This window comes from Rhea pennata, chromosome 1 (assembly GCF_028389875.1).
Source record: "Rhea pennata isolate bPtePen1 chromosome 1, bPtePen1.pri, whole genome shotgun sequence".
Taxonomy (NCBI): Eukaryota; Metazoa; Chordata; class Aves; order Rheiformes; family Rheidae; genus Rhea; species Rhea pennata.
In genome coordinates this window covers 188576636-188592380 of record NC_084663.1, presented here as the reverse complement: position 1 = coordinate 188592380, position 15745 = coordinate 188576636, and the positions used below count along the sequence as shown (strand labels likewise).

General features: G+C 41.9%; 1 long non-coding RNA gene across 2 annotated transcripts in view; it reads left to right on the top strand.

The window, feature by feature from the left end:
• Window positions 1-2428: 2428 nt before the first annotated feature.
• The window catches only part of LOC134140949 (uncharacterized), a 47610-nt gene continuing 34293 nt past the window's right edge, over window positions 2429-15745 (top strand). Inside the window, exons 1-3 of one of the 2 annotated variants that reach the window (XR_009958512.1) lie at window positions 2429-2705; window positions 3325-3411; window positions 5530-5624. This is a non-coding gene — a long non-coding RNA (uncharacterized LOC134140949). Of the gene's footprint in view, window positions 2706-3324; window positions 3412-5529; window positions 5625-15745 lie in introns of those variants that run through there. The other variant, XR_009958511.1, reaches the window with a different exon arrangement.

Below are 15745 nucleotides of genomic sequence, written 5' to 3'. Positions count from 1 at the left end.
CTTTTACGCAGATAATCAAACGCAGCGGGGGAGGGAGGAAGGGCAAAATTAAAGGGCTGCTGGCAACCTTATTTCACTCGTGCTACCAAATGAGAGCGTTTCAGCTGCTGCAGTTGGTTTAATTGCCTGCCCTGAGTTTTTAAATGAGTGAAAGCAAATCTGGATCCTGTGTTGGCCCCTTCTTCTGTTTTCCGTCTTGCCCCACGGAGCAAGGGAATGCACAGGAACGCAAAGCGAGCTGCGGCTCCCGCAGCCTGCGGGAGCCGGGGTCCTCTCCGCCGCCGGCCCGCGCTTTCCCAGCGCCCCCCAAACGGCCGCCTCTTCCTTGGAAGCAACCCCGGAGAGCCCCACGGGGGAGCAGAGCACAGCGATCCCGCACCGCCGCTCCTCCCGATTTTATGCGCCTTCGGGGGCCGGTGCTAGACCCTAACCCCTAGTGCCCCGCTCCGCTTCTTCAGAAAGGGCCACCAAGAAAACCCCGGCGGCTTCAGCGGACCTCTGAGCTGTGTAAAACTGGTTGTGTCACCAAGTCGATGTCTGCGATGCTTGTCCTTGGTAGACGCCGGCTGCCTTTGCTTCTAACCTCCCGAGCTGAACTCTGCCGGCTGCAATCATCCACGCCATGGCTTTACTTCAGCTCCTGCTGAAATCACTGGCTTTTAAGAAAGAGTTATAATGCATGGAGAAGCTGTAATGCCTTCTTGCTAAATATGGCTTTAAATTCAGCAAAGGGCATGGCCCCTGCATGAGATAATTTCCACTTGTTATTCCTGTGGAAAATATGTGTATGTTTGGCTGCTCAGTGAGCCTGGAGAGGGCCCAGGAACTGGGGGCTGGGAGACGAGCATCCAGCAGAGGACACCGAATGAGACAGAAGTCCCTGGGGAAAAAATAAATTGGGCAATCATATTATTAAGTATTGCAGCCATGATGCATGTGTGGAAAGGACAGATTTAGGGTGATACAGATAGCATTAGTTCTGATACTTCGTAGTTTTTCCCTGCTTGAGTTAGCAGACCTCACAGGGTTTTTTTAAATGTCTATATATGTACACGTAAAATAATATTTTTTGCCAATGATGTCCCTTTAATCTGATAATTCCATTCATAATTCACAATGCCTTGGTATGCAATATAGCTTAATGAAAATAACTATTGTGTAAAATGAGCCCTGAGATGTAACTGAGAAATGTATAAAATTGCAATGAAGAGAGGGCTTTTGGTATTACCGCAAAAGAAACACTTGGTAATCAGTGTCACAGGAGGTAAGTTTCTTCTTTGGATCTTAGCTGCTATTTGCAATTTTTCTTACCGCTATGTCTGATGGTGTTTGCAGTGCATGTGTTTAAGCGGAGGTGGGGGGGAATTGTTTTCTGGACATCTCGGGAACCTACAATAAAACCAGCGTTCATGGTTTATCAAAGAGCGCCCAGTTACTCGGTTGTGTTACTTCTGAAATCAGCTGTATCTTTTTTTCCTTCTTAGGTTTAAATTTTCTTTCTTCTCCTCCTGCCCGTACACAGATGACACATATGCAGCAGGTCAGTGTCACCTCCCACAATGTCAGCTTTCATAAATAGCTTTTTAATGAAAGATACTTCCTGTCTTTTGCCTATAAAGATTGGAATTTGAATTACAACAAGAAATATTAAACAAATAACTTCCTATACTGAGCTCTAATAGGTGTTTTCCTCTTTATACCTCTTCTAATTACTATTTGATGAGCTTTTATGTGCTTCAGATGTTTCTCCAGAGTATTTTCCTAGATTCTGGTGATCAGAGTTATGTTTTGGCTGGTCCTGTCATCTCCTTAGCATCTTATTACTTTATGAGTAGTCCTATCTTGCTAAAATTTGCAAATCAAATTCCTTTTAATTTAGAAAAGAGGATGATTTGGTGGTGGTGTCTGTTGGGTTCGGTTGAAATAAATCAAAACACGCTCACTATAGCTGAAATTGTCTTGAAAGCCGAAAGGCAGTTGCACTGTAAATCTGCGGAGGCGGAGGTGATGAATTATACTGTGAAATGAAAATGAAAACCAGATGGCACTTGCCAAACCCCAACGCAGCGCCGTTATGCCTAGCGGAGGCTCAGCCGCGCAGCGTGTGCGCAGGCCTGCTGCCCGGATCCTGGACCGGGCTGCTGCGGGGGGTGAACTTCGGGTCTCACCAGCGGGTCTGGTGGCTTGGGGGTTTTGCATGATTAAGATGAAGCAAAAGCTTGAGCCGGGCGAACCCAGGAGTAGTGAGGAGGTGAAGGACAGGCCGGGAGCCAGGAGCTGCACCGATAGCAGGAGGTTTGAAGTCCAAGTTTGGAGAGTGTGATACTTCACGCTGCCTTAATTACAGATCAGGCATCGCTTTACACTTGAGTGGCTGTGAGCAGTTTGAAAACCGCAACTTCAAACGCGCTATGAATCCCAACTCAGCACAGGAGGAGACAAAAGTTGTAGGAAAGATTAAAATCCTGACTGCACTGCAGTCAGTAATAAAATTGCCACTGCCTGCTGCAATAGAAACAGGATTTGCCCTTATGTAAATATACCACGTCTGTGCCGGTTCTCCTTCAGGCACAACCAGCGCCCCGGTGACGAGGACTGCAGCAAACAGCAGCAGGCAAAACCTGATGATGGAGGAATTAGTGCTAGAACTGGGTCGTTTCTGCTGCTCCAGAGCGTTTGCAGTTTACAAGCCGGGGGAAGGAACTGTAAGTGAAAGGAGGCTTTTGTGCAAAGAGTTATTGCTTGTTAAATGTTGTTCAAATTTCCTTGCAACTTTAAAGCAGTTTTTCCAATCACCAGATGAGTCATTCTTCTAATCTGCTTTATTTTGCTGACAGACAAGTAAAAAGGCCCAGCTGATATACGGCCTGGCATATGCCGTTTTATGATTCAATTTCCTATTATAATTGTTTGTTGTTCAGCTTTGTTTCTGTGAAACTGATGGATTATAATAATTATTTTGCATATTGTATCTATCTTTTAGTCCTTAGATTTAGAAAGGTTTTAAAAGGAATTAGAAAAGGACTACTTTTCCTGTGAGTGGACCACAATAGAGGCATATCAGTTTTGTTTAGAAATAGTTTTATCTTTATTAGCCACATATGCTATTAGCGACATTAGGAAGAAAATTGATCCCCAAGAAAATCTTTCTGGACAGTTTTTCATCTGTTAAGATATCATGGCACTACATGTGTTAAAATGTGATTATCTCTACCTGACAACTCTTGCTGCTCTTGTTACAGTTAAAAATGTCTTGAGAAATGCTCAAATACGTGGTTGATGACCGAATAAGAGAATCTATAGAAGTTACGTCCTTTTCGGCAGGTATTTACCACCCCGCTGTTGAGATGCAGCAACTGACAGAGCGGCGCGAAGTATGAACCAAAAAGGGAGACGCTGACCATTGCCTAGGTACGCTCCCGGCAGAGCTCTGCTGCGCCAGCCGTGGGCGAGCTGTGGGCATTTCGTCCGTGGCAGCGCGTGGTACAAGGACATGTGCCTCTCTTGGGAGGGTCAGAGCTGTCTGGGCAGTACTGGAGGACAGCGAAGGCTGGAGTCCATCCATGGTGCCTCTTGGGAGCAGTCGCTGGGAAAAACTCCCCCCAGATGCCTGCTGGGGCTTAGTCTTGGGAAAACGAGCAAATGAAAAGTTCAGCAGAGAAGAGCTGAAGGTGCAGTGCTCAGGCTCGCTCCCTGCCCCGTGCTTATTTAGCAGTACTGGCATACTCGGAGTCAGCAACTTATTTTAGCTAGAAGAGCATCACCAATGAGCAGAAGATGAGTGACAGGAATCACATCCATCACTGCACACACTCATTTGCTGCCAGGAAGCAGGCATTCCCATGGGATGCTGCTAGTCTAATCCAGGAAAAAAAATCTGGCAGAGAAGGAATCCCTTATCTCTTAAGTCAAAATGCCTCTTGGGGCTTCTCCCAAGGAACACAGCATGTGCCACATCTCCTGCTCAGGGTCTCATCCAAGCTTACAATTTCACCTCATGCTAAACACACTGATTTTTTTTGCACAATATTGAAAACGTATATTGCAGTGCAATCATGGAAATTCCTCTCTTCTTAATAGGATTGTCTGCCTGATTAATAGGTAGTCCTTCAATGAAAGCTGCCCTCAACACTGTTCTCTCATTGAATTCGAGCCTAGCAGAAAGACAAGGTGACCAGAGAAGTCCTGCTCTCCCTGACAATGGTCAAAGCCATTGAGTAATATGTAACGGCGATATCATTTTTTAAATTTATTTATTGACTTGTTATCATTAATCTCTCTTGCAGTGCTGCCTTCTCTCTCTCCACACGGGTTTAAAAGGGATGTCACATTTATTTATTTATTTTCCCCAAAATATGATTAAGGGTGTATTGTCAGCTTTTGGAAAAAGTGACACACAGCAATAGGAGGAGATATCTGACTTTCTTTCTAGGAATATTTTCTTTTCAACTGCTTTTACCACCCACCTCTACAATTTTTTCTTTTCAATATTGTTGCTTCCAGTCTTCCAGCTCTGCGGTAGTTATCTGCCATCATGATACTTTTTCTGTCTTGGGGCTCGTTCTTGTAATCACTTTTCCCCAGGGATGGCTGGATGGGCTGAAAAATGGGGGTCAATGGTGAATGAAAGCAGCAGGGCTACGTACACCAGCAGGATGAAATGCTGACCCATTCAACACTATTTTTGACAATCAGAGTTTCTTCAGAGTTACCTTAGTGGTCACGATCTCTGCAGATCACTAAATTATTTGGGGTAGTCATAAACTCCTCAGACCAGCAAATACATATTTTTATTTATCTGTGAGGTAGCCAGTACACTGGTGGTGCTTTTGAGTGTAGGCAGTAATTCATTTCTGGCCTTATCTTATGCTGCATTAATAAGAAAATGCAATGCTCATTTTGTTTGTTTGTTTTGTGCATGGAGATTGATGCTAAATTTTCCCCTGTAAATCCAACAAGATTGTTGTGGTTTAAGATAATTGCATAGCTTAGCATAGTTGTTAAACTGCGGTTGATTCTGGCACTGAGAGCACGCCTTTGATGTGCCTCGGGTTTGCCTCCTAAAACTGAATGCCAGTGTGTTCAACAGTCAATCAATCATTTATTTATTTAAATCTAAAAGAATCAAGATGTGCTCCTGAGACTCTAGGGGGCCTGCTGTAATAAATCATGCCAAAATACCATTAAATTAAACCTCAGTAGTTGAGTCAGCTAGCTATCTACCTCCATTGCCATCTAAAAAGCATGCTTCTACCTCCTCTGAAAACTCACATAAATGTCTTTTCTAGTGTGCCTGGAAAATCAGCAAATTTAATCTCTCGCAGCAGAAAAGAGGAACAATTTCCAGAGCCATCAAATATACTTTGCAATCTGCCCCTGTGCTTTCCCCACTTTCTGGGTCCTATAGTTTCAAGAGAGAGGCTATTTCTTAGTTTATCAGACCAAGCCCACAAAGGGCTTCACTCTACACACAGATGTTGATGGTATGGGAGGATATTTACTCTCTTTATCCAAATTAATCTGCACCAGGAATCAGCAAAACAGCAAGGGAAGAGAGCAAGCATACTCTGCCTGCTATCCCAAGCACACACCACTGACTACAGCTCCTGCGATGCTGATGTCGTATATTCCCAAATACACTTCCTGGATTTCAGATGTTGCTCTGCAGGATGCATGTTACAAGCATCTCACTCTGAGGTAACCATCATATGGAGCACGTTGTCGGTTTTGGGGGGTCAATGGTGAATGAAAGCAGCAGGGCTACGTACACCAGCAGGATGAAATGCTGACCCATTCAACACTATTTTTGACAATCAGAGTTTCTTCAGAGTTACCTTAGTGGTCACGATCTCTGCAGATCACTAAATTATTTGGGGTAGTCATAAACTCCTCAGACCAGCAAATACATATTTTTATTTATCTGTGAGGTAGCCAGTACACTGGTAGCCAGTACACTCCCCCCCCCAAGAGGGATGGCTGTATGCTCCTAACAAGACACATGATGAAAACTGGCTGAAAAAGATGCTAGCAAAGGAAGAAAAAAGTTATAAATAGGTCGAGCTTTTAAAACAATGATTTTTTTTTTTTTTTTTTTGAGGGCTTCCTCTTCAAAAGCCCTATATTCCTGCTTTGTTCCTCAAAGCCTATTTCCCTGCAATCACCTAAATAACTTCCAAGCATCATTCTTCTTACTCTTCTCACCAGTGCTCTGGCACTATGATCAACTGGCACAAAATGACCTGTGTCCATACAGTTAAATTCCTTCACCTCCAAACACATAATCACATCCAGTCTGCCTATTGACACTACTCTTTCACCTGTGCTAACTCCCAGATTGTGCTCAGGAATTGCCTGGAAAAGTGCTCGTTGGCCTGGACCAAAACTGCACCAAGGTCTCTTTGCAACAATTCAGCAAAATTCAGCAAACTTAGTTGCCCAAAGCACTTTCTGAAATCAATGGAAAACGACAAGCCACTTCCAGCCACAGATGTTGTCCATCCAGCAAAGCTCTCACCTCAGGAGTCTCAAGCTCTGAGGCTGAATATGGGCTTTTTGCCCACCTACATCTTTGGTCACCTCAATTTCTGTGTATTGAGATAGATGTTAAAAAGAGCCCAGACAGGCTAGGGACCCAGGTAATAAATGGGAATAAAGCATCCTTTAATGGAAGGGTAATAGAAAAGTGACTGAATGGAGGCTAGAATTTAGCTAGATCCCTTAATCCTATTTTTCCTGATCTGACCATTAGATCTTACAGTGCCAAGCAGAGCTAAGAGCTAACTTTCAGCAGTTAAAGAGTTGTATACTCCTTGGAAATCATCCTCTGCAGGCTGCAGCCAAGGTCACATATGAAGTGGGGAGAACTGCGGAGTCTCAGCATGTCCTTCCTGTTCCTGTAAAGAAGTTTCAAGGGAAAGTTAAAAATCCTGGGCCCGATATTGCTTATTCTTTCATGCTGAAAGCTCATATACCATTTTTTTTCAGTGTTTTCCAAATGAAAGGTTTCTTAGAATGTGGAAGAGTAAAAAGATGTAGATTGTTCCCGTGTATTCAAGGTTTTCAAAGTCAGTAGTAGAATCATCTGCTTAAACATCCTATTGACAGTGGCTGTATATTGCAATTTCTAATGCAGCTTTGTTGAAGCCTCTAAAACAACTCAGCCTTCAAAGCCAGCAAGAGTGGTAAAAGATTACTCAAGGATCAGGGAGCGCAATCCAGGGAGCTGAAGTGAAAGAATCTGTAACCAGTTTGATGAAATTACCAGCATGTGTAATTAAATCACATGTATACGTGCTGTATGTTTCAGCACAGTTGTTTTTAAGTTGCTTTTCTTCTTGAAAGACAAGCTCTAAGACGGCTCCATCTTTCCCACAGGTGAATGTAATTTAGATATGCTAGTAGATAGAGTAGACACAGCAGCTGCAGGTTTAATTAAACATTTGCCTAACCATGTAAAAAGACGGTGATATATCTTCATAGCATCTGGCAGTTTAACCATTCACTAGTCAGCCTATAATTAGCATGCTGGTGAATTTAATAGAAAAGTGTTCTAATGTAGTGCCAGATGGTCCTTCTGACTGACAAGAGGAATGGCAATTTCTGTCATGTTTACTTCAAGGGTAACACAACAGGCTAAAAGATCCCTCTTAGAGTGCAATGCTGATGAAATAAGAGGTCGTGTTTGCTGTCCTCTGAAAGCGATGGCTTTGAATGTTGTTATAAGGAATAAACATGATTCATGAATGTCCCCTGGAAAGTTTTCCTTAGCTTTCCTTGTTTATTTCTCCTGTTTTACAGAGAAATTAGCCTTCTTACTAAGTTTGCTGAAGAGCTTTGTGTAAATCACTGTTAGCATCCCAAGGTCCTGTGGGACAGGAGGAGGTGGAGGAAGAAAAAGTAGTGCTGAGTCAGCTCCATTCTGCAGAGAAGCTGGAAGTCAACCCCTGACAGTTTCAGTGGGGTTTTAAATTAGCCCAAACACTAGTGATTCTTAGCTACAGCTCCATTCATTAGAGAAATTAACTTTGACTAGGCAACTAGTGAAATGGCAAAGATATTAAAATGAGGAACGTTCATGAAGGAGAAATTTAAGACAGAGGGCTTTATGTTGTTGATAAATGAAGACGATTATTATGTAGCCAATGGAGAATTTCAATGAACTTCAGTATCGTTCTGGAGTTTATAATAGACTTTAGTGGAATTAGCAGTCAGACTACAGCGATCTTGTTATCAAAGGATGTCTTGTAACTAAGAGCCTCCGGGAGAAGATACAGTGCATGACAGATAAATCTCTGTGGTTCTTTCATTTTAAAGTTGGATGCAGCCTGGTAGGCCAAAGACTCTTTCATGGCTGATATCGATGAAGTTCAAGCTAAGCTCCAGCTAACATCTTGAACATTAAAACTTGCTGACTGGTTTTCATTCAACCTGTCTCTGTTCAATCCCTTTTTCTTAAATAATAAAAGTTTGACTGATCTATCCATCTGTACTGTCAAAATGTCAATGTAGGATCTCATTATAGCAGACAGTTACCTTATCAGCATGAATAGCTCATTCCATCCTAATATCCCAAATCCCCCTCTGCAGAGAACCGTTCTTAATGTGAGGCTCTTTCAAAATGTATTCGGATTGATGGAGAACTTCAACTCCCTTTATGGGCTCCCCATATAATTCCCCCTTTTCAGAAGATGATCTGATACACTTACGTCTGAAGTCTGCAGTTAAGAGGATAGGGATTTTTTGTCCCCTAATTGTCGTCTCTGTGACTATTTTGCATACCAGTCATTTTGCCTTACTTAAGATGAAAACAGCTTGTTCTCCTGTGTTGATGGACACCACAAAGCTGGTAGCCAGAATACTCAGAATCCTTCTTCAGTGGCATCTGCCTCCATTTCTGAACAGCCACATCTTGCAATGTGTAAGAACTGATATGAAGTTATTCCTTCACATTATTATTGTAGCTCTTTGTGAGTAGAGAGTGTATCCCAGCATTGTAGTCCAGTTCAAGCTCTCAAGCTGTTTGTCACTTGGCCTTTCCCAGGCTGAAGCAGCTGACTGCCAGGATGCTGCTGTCAGTGCTCTGGAGATCATAAGGTCCTCCACTGGCTGAATATTAAACTGGTAAGAGTGTGGACCTAGGCAAGCAGAAGAAACTAATTTGTTTTCTTCCCTTCCACCTGCAGTGGAGAAGAAACCTAAATAAGCTCTCTTGGAGTGAAGTTCATTGTGGAGATAAGTAAGGATATATGTAGCAGGAACAAAACAGGTGTGTGTGCTAGGTGTAAATATATTCAACTGTCACATGTTTTTATAATTGATCTTTCATTCTCAACAGAAAAGAGCTGTTGCTTAGGTAAACGGATGTGATGACTTGAAATTTCCATGCATGGCCTTTCACATTCATTGCTGAAGTCAAATGAATTACACCATTAGAAAGTGAAGCTGGACGTCAGCAGTGCACAATCCACTGCCCTCAGGCAAAAGAGCTGCAAGATCCTATCACGTTGCTTGCAGTTACAGGAAATTATATATATTGCTGTCTTGACAGAAGGAAAAGGCCAGATATAGCCTCAGACAGCCACTTATTACTATGGCTGAAGGAAGGCTGAGGTAGAGTACAGCAGCAGGAGTTGCTAGAGTTTGAAGAACCGAAGACAAGACATCCTGCAACTGCAACATTCAAGAGAAGCAGAGAGGAGACAACACATTGAAGGCCTGAAGTAAGATGGGGAATAGTATTGTGTTTGAAAGCAGTACGGTCATTCAGAAGACTGTTTCTGCCTTTGAAACCTTTTCCTGATGAGATTCTACTGGAAAATGTCTGCAGTTTTATCTTCTTCCTGCTTTGACTCAGCTTGCTTCGTTCAACTATGTCTTAAGAAAAAAGAACAAAAAATACCAGAAAGGCAGCATCTGTTCCTCTCCTATCCCTACTCTTTCCATGGATAAAATTACAGACAGGAGGAAGAGACAAAAATTACTCAAGCCAAATAATTTTGTTCTTTGGTTCTTCACCCATTCCCCCACCTAAAAATCATGGAAAATTGCTATCTGAAAGAATATACTTTCACAGAATGAGCTATGCTATTTCACAGCCAGAGGTCTAGGTCTCCACCAGCCCTGCTTCACAGTAACCTGTCCCAAGTTTGCTCAGGAAAAAAGCAAGGACACAGAAGCAGCATCAAGGAACAGCTGTAAAATTTCTATTTCCTTCTTCCTGTTCTTTTAGAACACTCTCATAACCCCGGTTTCCTCAGTACAGTGTTCTGGTGGAGGGAATAGTCGCAGAGCCTGGGATCTGAACTGCATGGGCTGGAGCCAACAGCTGCCCTGTGTGGCTTCCCAGTTCTTGCCTTTCTTTCCTGTCCCTTTTGCCCCTGCCCCTGAAATGGCTTCAAGGTCCTGGTGAAGGATCCAGAGGTGTCCAGCCAGCTTGCACACTCAGGGCAGTATTCATCTGAACAGTAACAGTCATTAATAACATCACCAGTAATCTACTATGTTGTTGGAAAGAATACATTGAAAGTCATGAAAAAAAATACCTGGTTAGTATTTGGAATATTTCAAATGATTTCAGAGATTTTCAAAAACACTCAGAGATTCTGGGCGGATGCTGCTGCCATACCCCATTATACCCCTTAAGCTGATCATTGCTGTGGTAGGCAGTAAGATTTCAAATGTGCTGTTTAATTTGCAAACATCTAGTGCTGAGTGATGGAAGTTGCTATAGACATATAAGTTATTAAACATTGGTAGAATATCAGGCATTAAGTCTCTGCGTGGCAGAAAATGACTTGTATTTTCACTAATATTTTAAATTTCAACAGTTGTTTTTAAACGTCTGCATTTCAGTCCAGTTTAACTCATAATTCTGTTACGTCTTTTGTAAGAAACATTCATGTAATAATAGATGAGATTTATTACTACACTCTGTAGTTGGCAGAGACCATATAACTCTGTTATGATGCTTCACAGAAATGCTGCAAATATAATACATTCATAAATTATTTCTTACTGGTGTAAAAATCCCATCTCTTTCCACTTGAACTCACCTGTGCTGTGAGAATACAGAATGGCACATATTTTCCCACTAGCAAATAGCAAAATTCCACAGTCCACTGAAAGATGTATTGGCAATTAATTCGCTGAAGAGTTAGTATTTGCAAACCAATATTCGCACTCTCGCAATTTTTAAAAGCATTCAATGATTAGAATTAAAAAAAGGATATTCAGTTAAATTTATTTTCCAGTCTGTATCTTTTTGTTCTATCATTTATTTTTTAGCTAGGAATACAAAAAAGAAAAAAGAAGAAAAAAGAAAAGAAAACGCTGCATCACTGTGTCGCTCACATAAGCTGTTTCTATTTGTTGATCCCTCCCTTGGGAAGTCGCAGAAGAGACGACCACTATTCTAATCACTTCTGCTGGCTATAAAAGAACTCAGCTGTGTGAGCCAAAATGAGACATATCAAAGCAACTTTGATCACTTTATTAGCTGTCAAGCCCCCTCCAAAGCCAGCACTGTCTGCTGTAATGGATTGTATTACTTTCAAATGTCATATTTAATGTGTGTTCCTTCAGATCCCTGATACTTTCTAAAGTGCTGACTGGGTAGCATAACACTGAGCGCCTTGCAGGTGAGTTTATTAGTGCCCATGTGTTCCTGTTTCTCAACAGCATGTGGTTTAATTGCAGAATTGGTGAAGCAAGGGCGTCACAAGAATTCATCTGCATTTTTCTGTATGTGCACAACCACAAAGTCGTACTGCAGGTAGATTTGGATGAGTTATGTGACCATAAAAAATACTTCAATTCACAAGGCCATGAGCTCTTTGTCGTGAAACAAAAACACCTGCCAGAAGAGTTTTATTCTTACTTGATAATAACAGCACAAATAGACAGGCATGGGACAAAGACATCATTTAAAGGGATATTTTTATGCATCAGGCATGCTGCAGAGCACCCAAGGTCTAAATTTAGTTACTAATTAGAAAAACGCTTTTCACAGATGTCATAGATCACCCAACAATCTGAGAACTGTCTTCTTTAAAAAGGGAATATTAAGTCTATTAGTAAAGTAGCTGCCACTTCTGTTCTCCAGCAGCTCCAGCAATGGGTCATTACTCATGTAGGTATCTTCTTGCTTTCCGCTGATAAAATTAATTGTTAGCTACCTTAAGCCAATACAGAAGTTTTGCTCTTGGTCAGAAATCCCACTGAAGAAACTGCAGTGTTGCCAATACATAACAATCCAGCATCATCCCATCAATTTCGAGAGTTTTATTTTTTTTCTCTCTTTATCTTCTGTCTTTCATGCTGTGAGGCCACAATCAAATACAAATTTCATATTTTCCTCTGACAATAACGCAAGTCAGAAACTTTCTTTTTCACACAAAAAAGCGAAAAGGCTGGAGTATTCACATGGTTCCAGGAGACAGGTCCTTGAGAAATCATCATTTATAGCAAGAGTAAAATAGCAAAGCTGACACCTAGAAATGATTAAGTAAAGTTGGCATAAAACTGCAGTATGAGGAACCGGATAAAAGTTCCCCATGGTGGGAAAATGGCTTTTTGTGTCACATAAAAAATCTTCAATTTTCAAAGAAGAAAATATCTCAAATATTTCAACTGAGAGAAAAATCCCTTGTGAAATTCACAGTGATGATTTATGAGAGCTGTAGTTCAGTGGCCATATGAAGCTCATTTTTTTTCTTTGAGTTGGGTCATATTTCCTGTGGTATTTCATTTTGGTGAGGAAAATGGCACAAGAAACTCAGGAAAGATTGCATGGCCACAAGCACATTTTCAAAACTGAAGTATACCTGGATATTTGGGGAATGGACAAGTGTAAGAAGAAGGAAGCATCTGTTCTGGAGTGCTTCTGAGGTGCATTAATAATATATACACTGAAATATTGGGTTCTTAACTAACTCTTCAACCCAAACCATTCTTAGCCTCATTTTTTTCGAAGAAAAAAAAATATTTTTTTTAATGTGCAGAAAAGCCTGTCTTTTCAGAAAAACACCTCTTTTGGAGTTCTGACAAGATTTTTTCAACTAGCTGTGGAAAATCTGAATTACACCCATCAAGCAAATCCATGTCTCTTGCACTTTTTTTTTTAATTCTAAGCAAATTTCTACCAATTTCCAGATATATTATCAGATGATATTTTAGGAGGAACTGGCTGAAACAAGGATATGGTAATTACCAAGCAAAGGCTTTAGGATGTATCTTCAGGGTAATAGCATAATAGCAATGGGAATAATTGTAGACTGAGTCAATTGTATTTCTTAGTGAGATGAAAAATCAAGGATTTAATGCTCTATTGAATGTTAGAAATCCCAAATACTTTGAATGGAATTGGGTCACCTAGAGCATGCTAGACAGGATTTTGTCCAGGTGGGTTTTGAATATCTCCAGAGAAGGAGACTCCACAACCTCTCTGGGCAATCTGTTCCAGTGCTCCATCACTCTCACAGGGAAGAAATTCCCCCTCACGGTCAGGCAGAACTTCCTGTGCTTCAATTTCTGCCCATTGCCTCTTGTCCTGTCACCCGGGACAACTGAAAAGAGTTTGTCCCCATCCCCTTGACACCCTCCCTTCAGGTACTTGTCCACATTGATAAGATCCCCCCTCAGTCTTCTCTTCCCCAGGCTGAAGAGGCCCAGCTCTCGCAGCCGTGCCTCATAGGGCAGGTGCTCCAGCCCTCTGAGCATCCTCATAGCCCTAGGCTGGACTCTCTCCAGGAGCTCCATGTCTCTCTTGTCCTGGGGAGCCCAGAACTGGACACGGGACTCGAGATGAGGCCTCACCAGGGCTGAGGAGAGGGGCAGGACCACCTCCCTCGACCTCCTGGCAACACTCTTCCTAATGCATCCCAGGAGACCATTGGCCTTCTTGGCTACAAGGCACATTGCTGGCTCACGGTCAACTTGTTGTCCAGTCAAAGCTCCCAGAGCTGCTTTCCAGCAGGTCAGCCTCTAGCATGGGTTAGCCTCTAGCACTGGTGCATGGGCTAGGTGCAGGACTCTGCACTTGCCCAGTGTAGGGCTACGAAGACAATCAGAGGGCTGGAGCATCTGCCCAATGAGGAACGGCTGCGAGAGCTGGGCCTCTCTAGCCTGGAGAAGAGAAGACTGAGAGGGGATCTTATCAGTGTCTAAAAGTACCTTAAAGGAGGGTGTCAAGAGGCTCAGGCTGGACTCTTTTCAGTGGTGCCAAGCAACAGGACGAGCAGCTTTGGTCACAAATTGAAACACAGAATGTTCCACCTGAATATAAGGAAAAACTTCTCTACTGTTAGAGTGACAGAGCACTGGCACAGGTTGCCCAGACAGGTTGTAGAGTCTCCTTCTCTGGAGATGTTCAAAGCCCGCCTGGATGTGATCCTGTCTAGCACGCTCTAGGTGACCCTACTTGAGCATGGGGCTGGACTAGATGATCTCCAGAGGTCCCTTCCAACCTCAACCATTCTGTGATTCTGTGAAATGGGCTTTAGCCTTCCTCATCTCATCCCTGCATACTCTGACAATAGTTTTATATTCCTCCCAAAGTTGTGAAAGCTTCCCTCATAGTCAATGGAAAAAAAAAAAGGATCCTTAGAAGGAGATTCATCCTATCCTTTCAAATACCTATTTTAGTATCTGAGATGACGAGCTTGTCTTAGCAACCATTCAGAGCCATTCACATTTCCCTACTGTGAAACAGTGATCATTTCAGATCACTGCTTGACTTTAGGAAACAGTTCAGGATTTTCTTGAGTCAAAAATGCTTCACTGTTAATGTTGTCCTCACAGAAAAGAATGCATTTCTCCAGTGTCTGATCACAGCTTTCTCTGGAGACACATTGTTTACAAATAATTTCTGAGTATATTATCAGCTATATCTGTTCCTTTAGGTTTTCATAGATCTAAAGCTACACTCTCACCTCATCTACATACACATAATTATAATTTAAGTGAGAACAGTGGTGTATACCTACATTTTCTATTTTGAGAGATATCTATAAAAAAGAATTTTCTCTGGCTTATTTTCAGCAGTTTAAAAATTAAATCTCCCTGATTATTGGTCTGGGGATTCTTTAAGATTAGTTTACTGAAATGTTTTAATCTTTGAAATCTAAGGCATGTTGCTTAGCCACAATTGTTCAGGCATGTGCAGCAGTATTTTTCTGTTCCCTTGCATAGAAGAGCACCTCACTAATTATCTAGTGTTTAAGACATAATTTAGATATCTGAAAACTCACTTTCTGTCAGTATTTTATTCCACTAATACGCCACCTCAGGGCATATTCTGGCTTCTAAAACTGTTTACTAGTACACTCACTGAAAGAAAATCCAAATTCGAAGATGACAAGCCACTTCTGTCCTGCAAGGTGGCCATTTTATTCCTAGCCCTTCTTGTTGCATTTGTGGCTTTCAGTTTTCAAGATTCACTGTTCGGTTCCCCTGGGAGCCAGATTCACAGAGCTGTTGTATGCAAGAAACTCAGTAAGAGAGCAGAGAATGGCTCATCTGTTAGTATAAACACAGCTATGTATGCCAAGTTGCACATAACTGCTAATACTCAGACTTGGAGTATTGTGCAATAGATAAAAATAAAGAAATGCTTCAAATCAAAAGATAAGAAAATTCTTCTTATTTTTTTCCATTTCCTTCTATCTAAAAGCTGTTATGCAGCTGCATGATTTAGTGCCAACAAAAAGATTAGAAGAAACAACTTACACACTTTAGCAGGAGTATCATT